Here is an 11,144-nt window from a genome sequence, read left to right on the forward strand (position 1 = left end):
CTTGGGGTCCACCACCTGGTTCCAGCACCGTCAGCTGGTTCCGGGCCGAGCCTTTGGCTTAGGTGCCTCCTCCTGGGTATCCGAGTTCCGCCAACGCCAGGCGGTCCTTGGTAGTGCTTTTAAGCGCGGGCACCTACAGCTTAGTAACCGGGTTCCAGCACCGTCAGCTGGTCCTCGGTCGTGCCATTGGCTCTTGCACACTGGGGCAACGCATCCGGGTTCCAGCACCGCCAGCTGGTTCTCGGCAGTGTTTTTGTCACAGGTACTCCCTCGTGCCAAGCCTGGTTTCAGCACCGTCAGCTGTTTCCGGGTTGTGTCAAGCTCACTGAGACACCTATGCTTGCCTCGTCGTGGTGCGGTCGGGTTAGCCAACTCCAGGGTGCCTCCAGTTTAGGAGCTTCCTATGTGGGCTGCGTGAACTGGTAGTCAAGGCTGGTTCTGTAGTGCCAGTAGGCCCAGCTCCCCCTGTAGGACTGTTGGGGTTCGGTAACTGCGGCTGCCTCGCGGCCTAGCTGTTCTCTCCTCTCCTGTGGGCCTTGGGGTCCACCACCTGGTTCCAGCACCGCCAGCTGGTTCTCGGCAGTGTTCTTGTCACAGGTACTCCCTCGTGCCAAGCCTGGTTTCAGCACCGTCAGCTGTTTCCGGGTTGTGTCAACTTCACTGAGACGCCTATGCTTGCCCCGTCGTGGTGCGGTCGAGTTAGCCAACTCCAGGGTGCCTCCAGTTTAGGAGCTTCCTATGTGGGCTGCGTGAACTGGTAGTCAAGGCTGGTTCTGTAGTGCCAGTAGGCCCAGCTCCCCCTGTAGGACTGTTGGGGTTCGGTAACTGCGGCTGCCTCGCGGCCTAGCTGTTCTCTCCTCTCCTGTGGACCTTCGGGTCCACCACCTGGTTCCAGCACCGTCAGCTGGTTCCGGGCCGAGCCTTTGGCTTAGGTGCCTCCTCCTGGGTATCCGAGTTCCGCCAACGCCAGGCGGTCCTTGGTAGTGCTTTTAAGCGCGGGCACCTACAGCTTAGTAACCGGGTTCCAGCACCGTCAGCTGGTCCTCGGTCGTGCCATTGGCTCTTGCACACTGGGGCAACGCATCCGGGTTCCAGCACCGCCAGCTGGTTCTCGGCAGTGTTTTTGTCACAGGTACTCCCTCGTGCCAAGCCTGGTTTCAGCACCGTCAGCTGTTTCCGGGTTGTGTCAAGCTCACTGAGACACCTATGCTTGCCTCGTCGTGGTGCGGTCGGGTTAGCCAACTCCAGGGTGCCTCCAGTTTAGGAGCTTCCTATGTGGGCTGCGTGAACTGGTAGTCAAGGCTGGTTCTGTAGTGCCAGTAGGCCCAGCTCCCCCTGTAGGACTGTTGGGGTTCGGTAACTGCGGCTGCCTCGCGGCCTAGCTGTTCTCTCCTCTCCTGTGGGCCTTGGGGTCCACCACCTGGTTCCAGCACCGTCAGCTGGTTCCGGGCCGAGCCTTTGGCTTAGGTGCCTCCTCCTGGGTATCCGAGTTCCGCCAACGCCAGGCGGTCCTTGGTAGTGCTTTTAAGCGCGGGCACCTACAGCTTAGTAACCGGGTTCCAGCACCGTCAGCTGGTCCTCGGTCGTGCCATTGGCTCTTGCACACTGGGGCAACGCATCCGGGTTCCAGCACCGCCAGCTGGTTCTCGGCAGTGTTTTTGTCACAGGTACTCCCTCGTGCCAAGCCTGGTTTCAGCACCGTCAGCTGTTTCCGGGTTGTGTCAAGCTCACTGAGACACCTATGCTTGCCTCGTCGTGGTGCGGTCGGGTTAGCCAACTCCAGGGTGCCTCCAGTTTAGGAGCTTCCTATGTGGGCTGCGTGAACTGGTAGTCAAGGCTGGTTCTGTAGTGCCAGTAGGCCCAGCTCCCCCTGTAGGACTGTTGGGGTTCGGTAACTGCGGCTGCCTCGCGGCCTAGCTGTTCTCTCCTCTCCTGTGGACCTTCGGGTCCACCACCTGGTTCCAGCACCGTCAGCTGGTTCCGGGCCGAGCCTTTGGCTTAGGTGCCTCCTCCTGGGTATCCGAGTTCCGCCAACGCCAGGCGGTCCTTGGTAGTGCTTTTAAGCGCGGGCACCTACAGCTTAGTAACCGGGTTCCAGCACCGTCAGCTGGTCCTCGGTCGTGCCATTGGCTCTTGCACACTGGGGCAACGCATCCGGGTTCCAGCACCGCCAGCTGGTTCTCGGCAGTGTTTTTGTCACAGGTACTCCCTCGTGCCAAGCCTGGTTTCAGCACCGTCAGCTGTTTCCGGGTTGTGTCAACTTCACTGAGACGCCTATGCTTGCCCCGTCGTGGTGTGGTCGAGTTAGCCAACTCCAGGGTGCCTCCAGTTTAGGAGCTTCCTATGTGGGCTGCGTGAACTGGTAGTCAAGGCTGGTTCTGTAGTGCCAGTAGGCCCAGCTCCCCCTGTAGGACTGTTGGGGTTCGGTAACTGCGGCTGCCTCGCGGCCTAGCTGTTCTCTCCTCTCCTGTGGACCTTCGGGTCCACCACCTGGTTCCAGCACCGTCAGCTGGTTCCGGGCCGAGCCTTTGGCTTAGGTGCCTCCTCCTGGGTATCCGAGTTCCGCCAACGCCAGGCGGTCCTTGGTAGTGCTTTTAAGCGCGGACACCTACAGCTTAGTAACCGGGTTCCAGCACCGTCAGCTGGTCCTCGGTCGTGCCATTGGCTCTTGCACACTGGGGCAACGCATCCGGGTTCCAGCACCGCCAGCTGGTTCTCGGCAGTGTTTTTGTCACAGGTACTCCCTCGTGCCAAGCCTGGTTTCAGCACCGTCAGCTGTTTCCGGGTTGTGTCAAGCTCACTGAGACACCTATGCTTGCCTCGTCGTGGTGCGGTCGGGTTAGCCAACTCCAGGGTGCCTCCAGTTTAGGAGCTTCCTATGTGGGCTGCGTGAACTGGTAGTCAAGGCTGGTTCTGTAGTGCCAGTAGGCCCAGCTCCCCCTGTAGGACTGTTGGGGTTCGGTAACTGCGGCTGCCTCGCGGCCTAGCTGTTCTCTCCTCTCCTGTGGGCCTTGGGGTCCACCACCTGGTTCCAGCACCGTCAGCTGGTTCCGGGCCGAGCCTTTGGCTTAGGTGCCTCCTCCTGGGTATCCGAGTTCCGCCAACGCCAGGCGGTCCTTGGTAGTGCTTTTAAGCGCGGGCACCTACAGCTTAGTAACCGGGTTCCAGCACCGTCAGCTGGTCCTCGGTCGTGCCATTGGCTCTTGCACACTGGGGCAACGCATCCGTGTTCCAGCACCGCCAGCTGGTTCTCGGCAGTGTTCTTGTCACAGGTACTCCCTCGTGCCAAGCCTGGTTTCAGCACCGTCAGCTGTTTCCGGGTTGTGTCAACTTCACTGAGACGCCTATGCTTGCCCCGTCGTGGTGCGGTCGAGTTAGCCAACTCCAGGGTGCCTCCAGTTTAGGAGCTTCCTATGTGGGCTGCGTGAACTGGTAGTCAAGGCTGGTTCTGTAGTGCCAGTAGGCCCAGCTCCCCCTGTAGGACTGTTGGGGTTCGGTAACTGCGGCTGCCTCGCGGCCTAGCTGTTCTCTCCTCTCCTGTGGACCTTCGGGTCCACCACCTGGTTCCAGCACCGTCAGCTGGTTCCGGGCCGAGCCTTTGGCTTAGGTGCCTCCTCCTGGGTATCCGAGTTCCGCCAACGCCAGGCGGTCCTTGGTAGTGCTTTTAAGCGCGGGCACCTACAGCTTAGTAACCGGGTTCCAGCACCGTCAGCTGGTCCTCGGTCGTGCCATTGGCTCTTGCACACTGGGGCAACGCATCCGGGTTCCAGCACCGCCAGCTGGTTCTCGGCAGTGTTCTTGTCACAGGTACTCCCTCGTGCCAAGCCTGGTTTCAGCACCGTCAGCTGTTTCCGGGTTGTGTCAACTTCACTGAGACGCCTATGCTTGCCCCGTCGTGGTGCGGTCGAGTTAGCCAACTCCAGGGTGCCTCCAGTTTAGGAGCTTCCTATGTGGGCTGCGTGAACTGGTAGTCAAGGCTGGTTATGTAGTGCCAGTAGGCCCAGCTCCCCCTGTAGGACTGTTGGGGTTCGGTAACAGTGTCTTTTGCTCTTGTACCTTCTGCTCCCCATCCTGGTTCCAGTACCGTCAGCTGGTTCCGGGCAGAGCCTTTGGCTTAGGTGCCTCCTTCTGGGTATCCAAGTTCCACCAACGTCAGGTCGTCCTTGGTAGTGCTTTCAGGCACGGGTACCTCCTGCTTAGTAACCGGGTTCCAGTAACGTCAGCTGGTCCTCGGTAGTTCCATTGGCTCTTGGACCTTCGGCTACCCATCCGGGTTCCAGTACCGTCAGCTGGTTCTCGGCAGTGTCTTTTGCTCTTGTACCTTCTGCTCCCCATCCTGGTTCCAGTAACGTCAGCTGGTTCCGGGCAGAGCCTTTGGCTTAGGTGCCTCCTTCTGGGTATCCGGGTTCCGTCAACGTCAGGCGGTCCTTGGTAGTGCTTTTTAGCACGGGTACCTCCTGCTTAGTAACCGGGTTCCAGTAACGTCAGCTGGTCCTCGGTAGTTCCATAGGCTCTTGAACCTTCGGGTAGCCATCCGAGTTCCAGTTCCATCAGCTGGTTCTTGGCATTTTCTCAGCCTTCTTGTACCTTCTGCTACATTTCCAAGTTGAAGACCCTAACGTCGACGACCCGGAAGACCACCACGATGACGACGACACGGAAGACCACCCCGATGACGACGACGACGACGGCGGAGACGACGACGGCGGAGATGACGACACTGGAGACGACGACCCTGGAGACGACAACATGGAAGACCGAGAAGCAGAAGAACAAGAGGCTGCAGAACAAAGAGCAGAAGAACATTAAGCATAAGACTTAATATCAGAGCAAAAGATATTATCTAAATTATATGCAGAAGAAGACTAAGCAGTGTATGGGGGTGAGTCCGTTCCTCCTCGTGGTGCCCCTGGATAAAGCCTGATGCTGCAGGCCAAACTGAACGCGGACAAATGTAACTTTTGTGACTGGCAGAACGGAAGGTGTAATCTTCAAACTTTTATAGATAACAACTACGGGAATGCCTGTCACAAATGAGAATATGATGAAGAAGTAGAATAGGAAGAATAATAACAGTGGAATAAAAAGAATATGTAGAATAAGAAGAATAATAATAGTTGAAGAAAATGAATATGAAGAATGTAATAAAAAAAAAAAAATAGGTAGAAGATGAAGAAGAAGATGAATAAGGTGAAGAAGTTGATGTCAAAGATGCTGATGATGATGAAGATGAAAGTGTGGGAAAAGGAAAAAAAAGAAGGGGAAGGTCGTGGAATAGTGAAACATCAATATCTGACAAAATAAAAAAAAATTTACATAGTCAATATCTTTTTCAATCCGAACGTCTTTAAAAAAAAAAAAAATCATGCTATTCTATTTGATTGGACTAATCCTCATTGCCTTTAATGTCTCCGCCACCTCCCCCATACATCCTACATTATTCTTAGTTGTTTTCCTTCATGTAGAATGAACCTACAAGGAAAGAAAGGGTTTATTTTAATTCCGATATTTTGGTCCCATTGACTTGCATTGGGATCGGGTATCGGTATCGGCGATATCCGATATTTTTTGAATATCGGCCGATCCAAACCGATACCGATACTTTCCGATATCGGAAGGTATCGCTCAACACTACTGTGCGCGCAGCTCATGTGTTCTGGTTTCATATTATTGTTTTCTTGTGTCCACAAGACTGGGGAGGCCTCCACCCCTCTTTTTTTGAGCTGTGCGCACAGGAGCCGTTCTGTCCAGCGTGTCCACATGGACATTCCTTTTCTGAATCCTGCTCATACAGGTATTGTACATATGACCAGGTTTTAAATACATCAGATAGGGATTAAATACATTAGTTAGGACTGCTCTGATATGGGTATACCTTGACGTTTGGTAGAGCGGCTTAATATACATTTTTTGCAAAAACCGTATCAACCAAATACCCTGTTTTTTCCATCTTTATACTAGCACTTGCTGTCCACTGTGATTTTTTTGCAACAGTGTGTTTTTGGTTTTACTGTGCTTTTTTGTGTTTTCAAGTCTCTTGGTGGTGTGAACATGCCTCTACGGGCTTGTTCACTGTGCGCGCAGCTCATGTGTTCTGGTTTCATATTATTGTTTTCTTGTGTCCACAAGACTGGGGAGGCCTCCACCCCTCTTTTTTTGAGCTGTGCGCACAGGAGCCGTTCTGTCCAGCGTGTCCACATGGACATTCCTTTTCTGAATCCTGCTCATACAGGTATTGTACATATGACCAGGTTTTAAATACATCAGATAGGGATTAAATACATTAGTTAGGACTGCTCTGATATGGGTATACCTTGACGTTTGGTAGAGCGGCTTAATATACATTTTTTGCAAAAACCGTATCAACCAAATACCCTGTTTTTTCCATCTTTATACTAGCACTTGCTGTCCACTGTGATTTTTTTGCAACAGTGTGTTTTTGGTTTTACTGTGCTTTTTTGTGTTTTCAACTCTACACTCTATACCCTACACTCTATACCATACACTCTATGCCCTACACTCTACACTCTACACTCTATTCCATACACTCTATATCCTACACTCTATACCCTACACTCTATACCCTACACTCTATACCCTACAGTCTATACCCTACACTCTATACCCTACACTCTACACACTATACCCTACACTCTATACCCTACACTCTACACTCTATACCCTACACTCTACACTCTATACCATACACTCTATACCCTACAATCTATACCTTACACTCTATACCATGCACTCTATACCCTACACTCTATACCCTACACTCTATACCCTACACTCTACACTCTATACATTACACTCTATACCCTACACTCTATACCCTACACTCTATACCATACACTATATTCCATAAACTCTATGCCCTACACTCTATAACCTACACTCTACACTCTACAATCTATACCCTACACTCTACACTCTATACCCTACACTCTATACCAAACACTCTATACCCTACACTATATACCATACACTCTATACCCTACACTCTATACCCTACACTCTATACCCTACACTCTATATCCTACACTCTACACTCTATACCCTACACTCTACACTCTATACCCTACACTCTATACCCTACACTCAATACCCCACAGTCTATACCCTACACTCTACACTCTATACCATACACTCTATTCCCTACACTCTATACCCAACACTCTATACCCTACACTCTACACTATATACCCTACACTCTATACCCTACACTATATACCCTACACTCTATACCCTACACTCTATACTCTATATCCTACACTCTATACCCTACACTCTATACCCTACACTCTACACTCTATACCCTACACTCAATACCCCACACTCTATACCCTACACTCTACACTCTATACCATACACTCTATACCCTACACTCTATACCCTACACTCTATACCCTACACTCTACACTATATACCCTACACTCTATACCCTACACTATATACCCTACACTCTATACTCTATACCCTACACTCTATACCCTACACTCTATACCCTACACTCTATACCCTACACTCTACACTCTATACCCTACACTCTATACCCTACACTCTATACCCTACACTCTACACTCTATACCCTACACTCTATACCCTACAATCTATACCATACACTCTATACCATACACTCTATACCCTACACTCTATACCCTACACTCTATACCCTACACTCTACACTCTATACCCTACACTCTATATCCTACACTCTATACCATACACTCGATTCCATAAACACTATGCCCTACACTCTATACCCTACACTCTACAATATATACCCTACACTCTACACTCTATACCCTACACTCTATACCAAACACTCTATACCCTACACTATATACCATACACTCTATACCATACACTCTATACCCTACACTCTATACCCTACACTCTACACTCTATACCCTACACTCTACACTCTACACTCTATACCCTACACTCTATACCTTACACTCAATACCCTACACTCTATACCCTACACTCTATACCCTACACTCTACACTCTATACCATACACTCTATACCCTACACTCTACACTCTGTACCCTACACGCTACACTCTACACTCTATACCCTACACTCTATACCATACACTCTATGCCCTACACTCTACACTCTACACTCTATTCCATACACTCTATATCCTACACTCTATACCCTACACTCTATACTCTATACCCTACACTCTATACCCTACAGTCTATACCCTACACTCTAAACCCTACACTCTACACACTATACCCTACACTCTATACCCTACACTCTACACTCTATACCCTACACTCTACACTCTATACCATACACTCTATACCCTACAATCTATACCTTACACTCTATACCATGCACTCTATACCCTACACTCTATACCCTACACTCTATACCCTACTCTCTACACTCTATACATTACACTCTATACCCTACACTCTATACCCTACACTCTATACCATACACTATATTCCATAAACTCTATGCCCTACACTCTATAACCTACACTCTACACTCTACAATCTATACCCTACACTCTACACTCTATACCCTACACTCTATACCAAACACTCTATACCCTACACTATATACCATACACTCTATACCATACACTCTATACCCTACACTCTATACCCTACACTCTATACCCTACACTCTACACTCTATACCCTACACTCTACACTCTATACCCTACACTCTATACCCTACACTCAATACCCCATAGTCTATACCCTACACTCTACACTCTATACCATACACTCTATTCCCTACACTCTATACCCTACACTCTATACCCTACACTCTACACTATATACCCTACACTCTATACCCTACACTATATACCCTACACTCTATACCCTACACTCTATACTCTATATCCTACACTCTATACCCTACACTCTATACCCTACACTCTACACTCTATACCCTACACTCTATACCCTACACTCTACACTCTATACCCTACACTCTACACTCTATACCCTACACTCTATACCCTACAATCTATACCATACACTCTATACCATACACTCTATACCCTACACTCTATACCTACACTCTATACCCTACACTCTACACTCTATACCGTACACTCTATATCCTACACTCTATACCATACACTCTATTCCATAAACACTATGCCCTACACTCTATACCCTACACTCTACACTCTACAATATATACCCTACACTCTACACTCTATTCCCTACACTCTATACCAAACACTCTATACCCTACACTATATACCATACACTCTATACCATACACTCTATACCCTACACTCTATACCCTACACTCTATACCCTACACTCTACACTCTATACCCTACACTCTACACTCTATACCCTACACTCTATACCTTACACTCAATACCCTACACTCTATACCCTACACTCTATACCCTACACTCTACACTCTATACCATACACTCTATACCCTACACTCTACACTCTGTACCCTACACGCTACACTCTACACTCTATACCCTACACTCTATACCATATACTCTATGCCCTACACTCTACACTCTACACTCTATTCCATACACTCTATACCCTACACTCTATACCCTACACTCTATACTCTATACCCTACACTCTATACCCTACACTCTACACTCTATACCCTACACTCTATACCCTACACTCTAATCCCTACATTCTATAATCTATACCCTACACTCTATACCCTACACTCTATACCCTACACTCTACACTCTATACCCTACACTCTATACCCTACACTCTATACCCTACACTCTAAACTCTATACCCTACACTCTATACCCTACACTCTATACCCTACACTCTATACCCTACACTCTACACTCTATACCCTACACTCTATACCCTACTCTCTATACCCTACACTCTACACTCTATACCCTACACTCTATACCCTACACTCTACACTCTATACCCTACACTCTACACTCTATACCCTACAATCTATACCATACACTCTATACCATACACTCTATACCCTACACTCTATACCCTACACTCTATACCATACACTCTATACCCTACACTCTACACTCTATTCCATACACTCTATACCCTCCACTCTATACCCTACACTCAACTCTATACCCTACACTCCATACCCTATACCCTACACCCCATACCCTACACTCTACACTCTATACCCTACACTCTATACCCTACACTCTAATCCCTACACTCTACAATCTATACCCTACACTCTATACCCTACACTCTACACTCTATACCCTACACTCTATACCCTACACTCTACAATCTATACCCTACACTCTATACCCTACAATCTATACCATACACTCCATACCATACACTCTATACCCTACACTCTATACCCTACACTCTATACCATACACTCTATACCCTACACTCTACAATATATTCCATACACTCTATACCCTACACTCTATACCCTACACTCTATACCCTGCCTGTAGGACATTATTGCAAGAGAGCTTGGCTGAGTAGATTACACAATAAGGAAAACACACAGCAAGTCAGCAGGATCTAGGAGCAACATGGCAGATGTGACAACCTACATGGTGAGCTGCAGCATGTGCTACATGTTCACAGATCGACCAGAAGAAGAATCAAATTTCACCTGTCAGAAGTGTAGACTAGTGGCCCTTTTAGAAGAAAAGGTGCGGGGTCTGGAAGAAAGAATAGCAACTTTGAAACTCATCAAAGAGAATGAAGACTTTCTAGACAGAACAGAAGCATCTCTACTGGTCACAGAAGGTGAAAAAAGTGTCAGAGAACCTCCAAAAGCAGATGAGTGGAAGCATGTGACCAAAAGAAGCAAGAAGACCATGGAGAAATCACCAACCACACAACTGAAGAACCGATATCAAATCTTTGTAGAGGATGAAGATGGCACACCTAAGGATGAAGCAACACCAGCAAGCAAAAAAGAAAATGGTACACAGCAACAAGTCACAGCAAAAAGTACAGCCAAGAAGCAACGAAGAGTGGTGGTGGTGGGAGACTCACTACTGAGAGGCACAGAAGCAGCCATCTGCAGACCGGACATAACTGCAAGAGAAGTATGCTGCCTTCCAGGTGCGATGATCAAGGATGTGACCGATAGGATACCAAAGCTCTTCAGCTCCAAGGACGTCCACCCATTTCTTCTGATACATGTTGGCAC

This window comes from Ranitomeya imitator, chromosome 2 (genome assembly GCF_032444005.1).
Source record: "Ranitomeya imitator isolate aRanImi1 chromosome 2, aRanImi1.pri, whole genome shotgun sequence".
NCBI classification, from domain to species: domain Eukaryota; kingdom Metazoa; phylum Chordata; class Amphibia; order Anura; family Dendrobatidae; genus Ranitomeya; species Ranitomeya imitator.